This window comes from Sparus aurata, unplaced genomic scaffold, assembly GCF_900880675.1.
Source record: "Sparus aurata unplaced genomic scaffold, fSpaAur1.1, whole genome shotgun sequence".
NCBI lineage: Eukaryota > Metazoa > Chordata > Actinopteri > Spariformes > Sparidae > Sparus > Sparus aurata.
In genome coordinates, this window is record NW_022045149.1 from 91,753 (window position 1) to 104,230 (window position 12,478).

Sequence of the window (12,478 nt, forward strand, 5' to 3'; positions counted from 1 at the left end):
GTATTGAAGTCTGTGTCAGTTTAGTCTGTCAGTTTATGACATGTTTCAGTGGACGTTTCCAGCGGCTGTTGCATTTGAGTTGTACTTTTGCTTTTTGATAGACTAGTTCTCAAGACCACTTTTTTGTGGTCTTGGTCTTGTCACGGCCTCGACAGCCTTTGGTCTCCGACTGGCCGAGCGGTTGTAACCTATAATATCCAGGCAGGCACGTGTGTTTTTTTTTTTTTTTTTTTTTTTTTTTAATATTATACACCCCCTTCAAGTGGTACCATCACATGCATTTTGTGACAAAGACAGCATTGGCGCTCGTCCTCTCCTCCCCTGGATTTAGGTTTTATAATGCAAAGACCTGATTAGACTGTACACTTTTCATATCACTTGCGTTCACACACAAGACATGCATTGTGCCTGTAGTTGAAATAATACAATCTCATATTTATACTAAGCAGCTGAACCCAGTATGGTGCTTATGTTCTACAACTCATGCAAAATGGCAAAAATGCCATAACAAATGCATGCAAAATTGGTCTCGGTCTTGAGCTGAACTAGTCTTGGTCTTGATACTCTCTGGTCTTGGTAGTGTCTTGGTCTCAGTTTAGGTGGTCTTGACTACAAGTCTACTTTTTGCCCCTTAATGTATCTGGCTTCTTTGGTTTCTCGTACTTCAGCTTTGTGTGAAATAAAGTTCGCTGTCTGTCCTGACTTATTTTTGCCTCCTGAGTTTTGATCTGCATTTGTGTCCATTACAACCCTGACACAAGCAGCTGACATGAAGGGTAACAAACCATGTTCCAGAGATTCATTCATCTCGGGTCATTTATTTGAGCAATATAAAACAGGTGTGCTGTTGAGCTCATCGACGGCTGTTTCCTGTCTGGAAAGACGAGCAGAGCTGTGCAGGCGTCATCAAACATGGCTTCATCTTTTTGTGCTGCACAGCAAAGTCAGCACAACTTTATAACTGCGGTACTTCTTTGACAACATGACAGTGACGATCATTGAGCTGCGGGACTCTACTGCACTCGGTAATCGACTCACAGGGCTTCCCCACAACGAGCCTGCAGCTGGTGAGGTGAGATTTGTTCATCTTTTCTGATAAATTCGGCAACGATATCAAATGTTTGATGCCTCAAAATGTGTGCTGAGACCCTGTTTGTAATGTTGCTGAAGTTTGGTGCTTTATGAGCATCATTTGTGGCTTTTTGGTGGCGGTTTTATATTTGGACCCATTTACTGCAATATATTGTGTGGTTGTTTCTGAGGATGCTAAAACTACATTAGCTAGCAGTCTGCAAACTTTATCTCTGGAGAGGGAGTCTAACACAGTTTGACGGTGTGTTGGACCATGGATTAAATTTACATCGGAATAACCCTTTAATTTCCATCTGATACTGGCAGAATTGGCATCCTGTGCAGTGGAAATCTGCATCTGTCCACTGCAGAGGCTCTTTCACACAACATGGAGAAACTAGTTTAAATGAGTGCACTAGTGTTATGTTATAACATTGGATAAAACGTAACATTTTAATCTAATAGTGTACTGTTAGTATGTTTGTACTTATATAATCTTACTATATGCATTGTCATTTAATGTAATAGTGTACTACATGGCTCACCACCAGTATGATGTTGATTCCAGCGGGACAACAGCAGTTTCATGTTTGAGTTTTTTAAATCCTTGTGCAAAAAAAAAAAAAGTAGCCAACATTGGTCTCTTAATCAATGAACATTTTAAGGTTATTTTTCCAAAACGACATACCGAAATTTAAAAGCATGACAGCTCCCACATAGCTTGAGACTCAGGGATGTGCTTGGTGCCATTGAAAAGGTAACACCCTCAAGAAGTGTAAGTGTGATTCTATGACATACTGACACACAGTTACAAAGGTTGGAACACAGGTTTTGGTTTCCGTCCAATTCAAATGTCAATAAACTGACTAAGATATAAGGGCTCAGGTATGTCTATGGACACAGCAGACACTATTAGGCCATAGCCACAGGTCTCAGCTGAAGTCAAAAGACTGAAAAATTTTTTTTGCTAAAGGCATTCTAAAGGCCTTTTTTTTTTTTTTTTTTCCCAAGAGAGCCTACTGAGATTCAAAGGCTTCTAACTTGAGAACTCCTTTACCTAGAAACATAATCTTGGTCTCAAATGAAAGCTAAGACCCTGCAGGGTTTCTTGCTTGTTCCACAGTTGTAGCTAGTCTTGGGTAAAGTGACATGGATGTTCCCATTCTATGGACTCTTGGCGAACTATGAAAGAAAAATTGTGGCATGACGTTGTAGCTGTGGAAAAAGGGAACACTCCGAAGGTATGTAGGCATTCTTGCTTCTTGCGGTAGAGGGCTCTTTCTAATGTTGTCATGGTGAGTTTAGAAGGCTATTACATGGTCTGGAAATAACTTAAAATAAAAAATAATCATGACAGTCTCAGCTTTGCAACAGTGAGTGTATATACTGTTAAGATCTGATGCTTAAAACTATTAGCAAAACAGTTTTTACGAAGGGTGTGCGTTTAGTGAAGGGTGTTCCTATGTTGGAACGGTGTTCCCTAAGGGGTTTTAATTTGTTAATGCTACCATCTCATCAATAATCACCATTCATGCAGAAGGAGTTCAACATTTGGAACATTTTACTGTAGCACCTCGAATTCTTTTTCATGTCCCGTCCAGGTTGTGATTGTTCAGTTGATGAAAGTGACAGTGACTGTAGTGGAGGGTTCTTCTAGGGATGCGTATCATGTGGCTCATGTAAGTTACAGAGACGGTGGAGAAGCTGTTGTTTCGGTTAAATGAGAATAAATCAGAATTGAACACCACAACAAAGCAAACAGCAGCAAATCAGTGCTCATGATAACTAGCTGCCCTGCATCACTTTAGACTAATAGAAACAAACCGCTGCACATTTGCTTTGTTACCATTGCATCATTTCTTGCAGGCTAGAATCAACACTTTGACACTTTTAACCCAAAGATGGTCTGATTCTCGTTTGTCCTGACGGGCTTCAGCACAAACTGGTTATTATTACTGTTTTTTATCCTAATGGGGAGTTTGGGATTGGAGTTGTGCTGAGCTAGTTGGCAGGAGGCTCGGGAGCGCGTATGCAGCTACAACCGGACCTCATACCTTCACATGAGAAGCAGAATAGTTTCTGTTCCAAACAGCAGAGAAAACAGGCGTGTTCTTTATTTCTAAGTGAGGCTACAGTCGACAAATAGGCAGTAAAAAGTGATTTCTTTGAAAAACTACATATAGCCCTTTTAATACTGATATACTGTAAGTGTAAAGCTCTTTTTGCTGCAACTACTACCTGTATTACTCCTTCTATTGCTGGTTTTATTGACACTGGTAGTTTTTCCTACTAGTACTTTAACTATTGCGTGTACTGCTGCTGCTGCTGCTGCTTGAGTTGCCAACTGCCTGAAAAATAAAAAAGGGACACCTACTCCTCCCCAACCCCCCGACGGCTTGTTAAAAACAAATGTTGCCACTTTTTGTGTGTGAAACGATTTTTAAATGGATTTGACTCGTCTGTGAATTTAATTCGATGCATGTTTTTGAGCGATACAAATACACAGAAAAACTAGTATTCAACAATTTATTTTTTAGTGCAAAATAAAATGTATTTTTAACGGAAATCTATCCTGCTGAACTTGACAGAATAAAATTATTTAACAGAACTCTGCTTAACTCAAAACAGTATAAAATAACAGAAAATAGAAAGTTGTTTTCTTTCTGATATGTAGTTCCTGTGTAGTATATCAACTGCCTGTGCAGCACAAATTCTGCACGTCACATCTATCTATGGACTGTTTGAACTGACATGTGTAAGGTTGTATGTATGTATGTATACAGTAGGGCTGGGTATCACCAGGTACCTCGCGATACGATACTATCACGATATTTTGCGCACGATAACGATAATATCACGATACAGCGATTTTGCGATACTCGATATATTGCAAGAAATTTCATCCACGATATCTGTGTCACTGAAGACATTCAGAATTTATTGACTGCACTGAATCCATTTCACAGGAATTACAAAACATTGTCAATCAATTTCACACGAATGACAGCCAAGTAAACAAAGAGTGTATTGCACAGTGTCTCTTCTTAACACACACACTGACTACAACTATCATGACATATCTATATGTGTGGGTTTCAGAGCTACTTAAACCATTTTTTTAATTTTATTTGGTTGTATACCAATGTTTGAATAAAGATAAAGCTGTCCTCTGAAGAGGGGTGATGTGGGTGGGCAAAAAAAAAAAGAAAAATATATATATATTTTTTTACATTTTTAAATATCGATATTTGGCACCAGTGTATCGATAACGTACCTCAAGACGAAATATCGCAATATATCGTAGTATCGATATTTTGGCACACCCCTAGTATACAGTATAGTGTGTATTCTTTATTATTCATCTATGTATTACTTTTATGTATCATTGATCCATTTTATGTATTCATCAATTGTATGTGTTTATTCTACTAAACAATTTGGCCATAAAATACTGACATTTATTGGACTTAAAAACATTCTTTTTTTTTTTTTTTTAAACATACCATATCTGCCTCTGGTGTTGCCAGGCAACAAACCAGTCGAGGGTCCACCTGGTTGTCCCTCATGTGTTTAATGTGTCGACCACTAGAAGCTGTGTCACGTCTAACAGTTCAGCATGGGCTACAGAAAAAGTGCACCAGCAGACATTATCTACATTTTTTCCAGCCTCGTTTTCTTTTTCCCCATTCGAGTCTGTATTCTTGCAGCCTTTTCTTTTTTTTTTCTCGGGGGAGTAACGTTACTGCTCGTGGTGGAAGGCGTACCGTCTGCAGTGAACCTGTGTCGTTGTGAGCCGTGCTGGATTGTTTCCCAGTTGCCTCAGTCTCTTACCCCCAATTTCCACTGGATATGTCTCGGCTGCGTTGCGTCTCCGCTGCGTTGCGTCTTCGCCACGCCAGCGGAGCAAATACGTTTCACTTTAGTTAACGTGTCAATCCCCACCAGGTCCGCTGCGCTGCGTATCCGCTCCGTCCCAGCTCCGGCAGTCCGGAGGCCTCCGGAACAGATACGCAGGACTTCTATATCTGGGGGATGCCGGAGCACGACGCAGCAATTCAGCTGAATTTAGCACCGAGCAGACAGGAAGTCAAGCGCTAAAATAACAAACAGCATCCGGTTACCTTTCAAAATAAAACACTCGGTGTTGACACCAGCACACAAATCTCAAAAAAGAGACGAACACAAGCTCTCCTGCTGATCCTTCGGTCGGGAATACTTCGTGTTATTGTTTTTAATAACACAGACCTATAACTGCGGTCGTGAGTGATTATGTGATTATCGCGGGAACTCCTCGGCCTCGTGAGCCAGCTGTCTACCGCACTGCGCCGCAGCGGACTTGAACCGCAACCGGTGGGGATTGCCGGACGGCGGAGCAAAACCGGATCGGAGCTGCAACGCAGCGGACACGTATCCAGTGGAAATTGGGGGTTAGTCTTCTGGTATCTTCTTGCGAGCAACAGTACCTCGACCAATGAGAAGAGCTGGATTCTGCACTGTTGTTCTCGTGTGAGAGTGTGCTGTCGGCTCATTGGTCACAGAGCAGGAGAGGGCTGGCAGTAAGATTACCGTAGATTTTCATATAAAACGCCGTCATTCATTGAGTCTATTGACATTTTAAAGACCATTTTGATTCTCACGGAAATACGGGACAAAGTGCGTCCCTTTTCAGCTCAATACAGGATGATTCCGTTTTTAAGAGACGGTTGGCAGCCCGAGCTGCTGCAGACGCGACGGTTGTCGTCACAGCCTCATTACAGGCTGGTCATGTCACTGCATGCAAACTTATGTTCATATTTTTAAAGAATATTTTTTACATCTTTTTTCATTCAGGGTCATCGAAATCAAAAAGAAGGAAACGGGGAGATGAAGAAATTCCGGCTGTGGAGAAAACACTCTTGGACTAAATCCGGTCAGAAGGTTCCTGGAAAAGCAGAGTGTCTGAAATGCATCGAGACTTCTCCAGTGGCACTTAGAAGAAGGAGGAGGTGGGAGGGAGGGAATGTTTATGGAAAAAATCATATTGTCGCTTTAAGGCTCTGTCAAAGAAAAGAGGTAAACTGTCTCGTTGCTGTCTTAGAAGATTAGACAGGAAATGTTTTTAGAGTGAATTCTGTCTTTATTCTTGCATAACAGCCACAGAGTTCTGTTTGAAAGTGCTGAGGTTTTGTTTAAATGTAAAGATTTTCAAACGCAGTATCTGTGATTTTATTTTTTTATATCTGAAAAATAGTGCAATCATTTAAATGGAGTGTTTTGTACTGTGGGCACACCCCCAGCCTGAGTCTGTGGGATATTTGCTGCTCTGTACTCTCGCAGCATTTGTTTCCCAACTTGTGTTTGTGATATCAGTCACATTCTTCAAACTTCTTTTTTGTTGTCGCCCTTTTTAAATGGGCAGAATGTGAGATAACGTTGTGGTAGATAACGGCAAGCATTTGTCAGTAAAGCATTTAAATGAATAAAAATGCATTGGTTTGAATTGGATTTGAAGTGGAGACAGACTCCTGATTTTCACTCTGTACTAACCAACCTGAGGCGTGAGGATGAGGCACTCCACTCAATACACTGGTTCTCTGCAGGAAGCCACCTGCTAGCTAGTGGGCAAAGAGAAAACCCAAAAGGAGGAAAGATTAACGATGTGATGTCGACCTTTGACCTCTGTGTTTTGTGCCTGCAGAGCTGGAGGCGCTGCGTCAGGAGAACCAGCGGCTGCGTCGGGAGGTCAGAGGTTCTCTAGTTTCTTCTTCTGTGGTGTTTTGGTGTCTCAGTGTAGCTTTTGACTGGACTGTAGAAGACCGGGTCTTTAAACTCAGTCCAGAGTGATTTGTGTGTTCAGTAAAATCATTCCTGCTGAGCTTTACATTGTTCCTGATCTGTGGTTTAAATAAAGCTTGATTGGATCCGTTTCATGTCCAGAGTGGTCGGAGGTGATGATGGTGATGAGGGGAGGGTTCATGCTGTAGAGCCATTGTAGTGTTTTTATTCTCCTCAGTGGTTCTGGAGGCTCCAGGAGGAAAATGACTAGGAAACTCTCCTCACCCCCCAAATCTGGTATTCCTTCTCTACATCTCTAAATCTTGCCTTCTTCTCTTTCTGTGGATGGAGGTGTGATCCGCCGCTCCTCCCGTCTCAGTGGTCAGGAGCAAAGTTCTGCTCCAGTGGACCTCACATGGACGCGATGTCATGACGGAACACATTTCTGTTTTTGCACTAACTGGACCATTTTTCATACCATATTAATTATTAATTCAGCAACACGCTGTTTACAATGACACTGTTAACAGTGTACAGCATTATGTATATGAGTCCCTCATCTCTTTATTATGTTTATTATTGTTCATTGTTATATTACTGTCCTGCTGACGTGATGAAGAAATGTCACCATTTGTAGGACAAATAAGGAAATTGTGATTGTGACACACTGACCTACGTAGAGCTGGACACATCTGCACTCTTGTTCTTTTGTTAGAGGCTTTAACGATGCTCCGCTGCATTCAGCTTCAGGGTCTTTGGAGTCGTTTGTTGGTCAGAAAGCTCCTTCAGGTCTGATCAACAGGTGACGAGAGGCCGCTCAGCAAATGAGTGCTGAGCTAATTCAGATCAGATCAGCTCTGAAAGTGTTGGTGACGTGCTAGAACCACAAAGTCAGAGCTGTTCTAGAGGAAGAATATCTATCATATCTACCTCCATATCAAATGTGCACAACACCTCAAACTCCCTTTGTGTTTCCCTTCAGGTGTCCGGGAGGCCAGAAGGCCGTTCACCAAGGAACAGGTTAAGATTCTAAAGGAGTTGGAGTTAAATATGTGACCGCTGCGAAGAGCTCGCGGCCACGTGAAACCTGACAGTGAAGCAGGTACACCAGGTACAGCTTCACCCTCACGTATAACCTGATCTGTCCCTCCAGATTAACTCCTTTTATTCATGAATCAAATGTCTCATCTATGGAAAAGGTTTTTGATTATTATTTCTGCAGATTCAAAGAAACAAAAAGGTGAAAACAAATCTGATCCCCAAAGTCAGAATTGTACTTGAGTAACTGTGCTTTGCTACGTTCTTGACTACGAGGTGGAAATGTTCTTGTTTTCCTCCATGTATGCTGATGACATCGTCTAAATCTATAATTTCATATCAAAACATGTTAGAAATGGGTCAATAGCTTAATAGATTTGTTTGATGTCAGAAAATGGTAAAAAAGTCAGCAAAAGCCCAGGATGATGTCATCAAATGTCTTGTGTCCAGAACCCATTAAACCCAAATACTAACTGTTCTCTCAGCATTGACGTGAATTCTAATGTGTCATTTCCTTTGTGTCTCTTCAAAACAGGTCGCACAGTGGTTCCGAAACCAGCGATGGAAGAACGGAGAAAGTGAAAAGAAAAATGAACTATATTGTATATGTTACTGTTTAGTGTCACACAGACACGCACGCACGTAACAGAGGACACGCAAAGACACGCACGTAACGGAGGACACGCACGTAACGGAGGACACGCACGTAACGGAGGACACGCACAGACACGCACGTAACGGAGGACACGCACAGACACGCACGTAACGGAGGTCACGCACAGACACGCACGTAACGGAGGACACACACAGACACGCACGTAACGGAGGACACGCACGTAACAGAGGACACGCACAGACACGCACGTAACGGAGGACACGCACGTAACGGAGGACACGCACAGACACGCACGTAACGGAGGTCACGCACAGACACGCACGTAACGGAGGACACACACAGACACGCACGTAACGGAGGACACGCACAGACACGCACGTAACGGAGGACACACACAGACACGCACGTAACGGAGGACACGCACGTAACAGAGGACACGCACGTAACAGAGGACACGCACAGACACGCACGTAACGGAGGACACGCACGTAACGGAGGACACGCACGTAACGGAGGACACGCACGTAACAGAGGACACGCACAGACACGCACGTAACGGAGGACACGCACGTAACGGAGGACACGCACGTAACGGAGGACACGCACGTAACAGAGGACACGCACAGACACGCACGTAACGGAGGACACGCACGTAACGGAGGACACGCACAGACACGCACGTAACGGAGGTCACGCACAGACACGCACGTAACGGAGGACACACACAGACACGCACGTAACGGAGGACACGCACAGACACGCACGTAACGGAGGACACACACAGACACGCACGTAACGGAGGACACGCACGTAACAGAGGACACGCACAGACACGCACGTAACGGAGGACACGCACGTAACGGAGGACACGCACAGACACGCACGTAACGGAGGTCACGCACAGACACGCACGTAACGGAGGACACACACAGACACGCACGTAACGGAGGACACACACAGACACGCACGTAACGGAGGACACACATTTTGGTTCAGCAACCGGCGACGGAAAAACTGAGAAACTTAAAAGAAAAGAAAACTATATTGTATATGTTACTGTTTAGTTTTCCATGGAAAAACGGGTCGCAGGATGGTACCAGAACCAGTGGATGAGGTGGAGAGGCAACAAGGACTCGGCTTCAAAGGCTAAATAATAAAATGTATTGTAATAAATGTGGCTCAAAGTGCCTTTCATGTCATTCATCTTCTGTTTACAGATTTCTATAACAAATGTTGCAAAACGGAGAAATCTCATTTTTTCACCCACAACAAGCGACTCCCACTTTTGTTTTGATGCTAGCTGTCGTGTTCTGTGTGTTGGTTCCTTGCCCTCGTGTGTCTCTTCAGTGTTTCTGTTCTTCCCTCCATGTTTCCCTTCCTTGTTGCATGTTTGTCTCACTCTGTCTGTATTATCTTAGCCTGTTCGTTAGCCAGTCTCCCCTCACCTGTCCTCTTCCTCACCTGTTCCTCGTCTACTCATCAGTGTGCCTGTGTATTGAAGTCTTTGTCTGTTTGACCGAGACATGTTTCAGTGGACGTTTCCAGCGGCTGTTGCGTTTTGAGATGAACTTTGCTTTTTGCCTCCTATTGTATCTGCTTCTTTGGTTTTCTCGTACTTCAGCTTTGTGTGAAATAAAGTTCGTCGTCTGTTCTCCCTTATTTTTGCGTCCTGAGTTTTGATCTGCATTTGTGTCCATTACAAACTCAACCCTGACACTAGCAGCTGGCATGAAGGGTAACAAGTCATGTGGTTCCAGAGATTCACTCATCTCAGGTCATGAGTGATTTAAATCAGGTGTGCTGTTGAGCTCATCAGCTGTTTCCTATCTGGAAAGACGAGCAGAGCTGTGCAGGCGTCAGTAACTTTAATGTCCATGTTTTATTTTCACTCATTTGTTTCAGTGCCAATACAACTTTTCCACATACAAACGTTTCAGTGTTTCCTTTGTTGGTTCAGGTTTAGTTTCTGTCTAAATGAACTGTCAGTGTTCTGACTCGGTACAGTTCCCCATCACTGTAAACAGCATTGTATCCTCTTTAAGCTTCTTGTTTTGGTTCTGTGACCCACAGTTTTAATGTTCTGGTTCACTCTCTCTGCTCTCGTCCACGTTGTTGTACGCACATTTTAAAAAGTCAGTCGGTAAAAGAGGCTCTAAAAGCACACTGACACATTTAGCGTCTAGCTGGTGAACAAAGCGAAGCAGTTAGCCGCTAAAGAACTAAATGTTTCTCTCAGGAGTTCATGCACCAAAAACAGTGAATATTGGACCTTGATCATCAGTACCAGCCCGTCACGGTCCCATTGTGAAGTTCTTGCTATCTTTTAGTTTCAGCTGAGTCTCAAGGTCCCTCTGGATTGATGGCAGCAGATTCAGATCAGCTGTGTCACACTGTGGACCCTGACTCCTAATTAACCAGTGACAGCAGCTCTCCCCTCCCAGCCAGCCAATCAGAGAGTGATTCTGTCTTTAGCTGACAGATCAGTGAAAGTCACTGTTTGTTAGGCTTCCTGCATCAGATCAACAAAGGAAACACTGAAACGTTTGTATGTGGAAAAGTTGTATTGACACTGAAACAAATGACACTGAAAATAAAACACGGACATTAAAAGTTAACTTTTGATATATTCTTATGTTTCAGTGACAATGATGAGATTATTTTTTGTTTAGGTTTTTTACGACGTCAGTGGAGAGGAGGGGTCTGACGGGAGGGGGCGGGCACAACAACCTGTCACGGTTCTGCTTCATAGAACTGCAGAGTTGGAGAACCAGAACATTAAGTAAGGGATAATGCCCGACGAGGTGTCCATTAACGGGAATAAATGGACGAAGCAGAGGCCTAAGAACCTGCTTATACCATGGTCACTTGCCAAAGAAAAGAAATTAAGACCATCAATTTATATTTTCATGCATTTTACAATCAAAATATAAAGTTTTTCACAAGACATAACTAAGTTTCCCTGGTAACGCCTGAGGGTTTGACTAATACCTGGAACAGTCATTACTCTCCCGTAAGATTCTTATGCAACGGAAACGTTGTTCACTCCTCCAGTAAATAGGACGGATCATAGATACGACTTGGCAACGGGAGATATTCTAGTCCACTCAGCCATGAGCCAGAAAGCTAACGCTATGCTAGCAAGATTCAAAGTCAATAACATTGCATACGGTTGACAAACAGTAAATATAATTTGACAGTATGTTTAACAACAAGACTAGATAGCTATCAAGTCATGTCATTGTCCTCAAATCAATATCAAGATTTTCACGAACAAATGATCGACCGTGTGTAACGTTACTGTGGCTGCATATGTATCACGAACAGACGCAACAGGAAAGTCGGCCATTTTCATTCAAAGTTACGATTTCACTGCAAGTGTGCCGCATTTCCATGCGTCGTACTTTAACGATCTCCTGCTACAGATTTAACACCACAGTCTTCACATTCAGTCAGTATCATCCTCAGACCTTGAAGATGAAAAGTTATCGAAATCTTTCTCCTACATCATACCTGGTGGGCGTGGCAGTGCGGTCCATATTGATGCTTCGCCATGAAGACGGAAATCCTTAAAGCCCGTGTAAAGAAGCAATAAATTTGTGTTATGAGTTTGTCACACCACAGAAACATGTGTCATTGACCACTGAGCCAAATTTGAAAGATTAAAACAATGGCTATGAATTTAAAATTAGGCCTCAATCGTGGAAAAACAAGCACTTCTCTCTGCTGTGAAACGCTGGGGGCGTGTCATTTAGAGGCGCTGGAGCCACGCCCACGCAGGGAGGAAACTCCTCCGTGTTCTGTACAAGGACGTAACCTACAGTAACAATGGAAGCTAACAGCATCATCAGAGGACCCAGCCCGACCTGTTTGAGCCATCAGAGCCAGAAACTGACTCTGAGTCAGACACTGATAGTGCTCAGCCTCGTTCCTCACAGTCCATGTTTTACATTACACACAAACGTAAAACCCCAGTCTACATATAACTCCTTGTCATAGCTA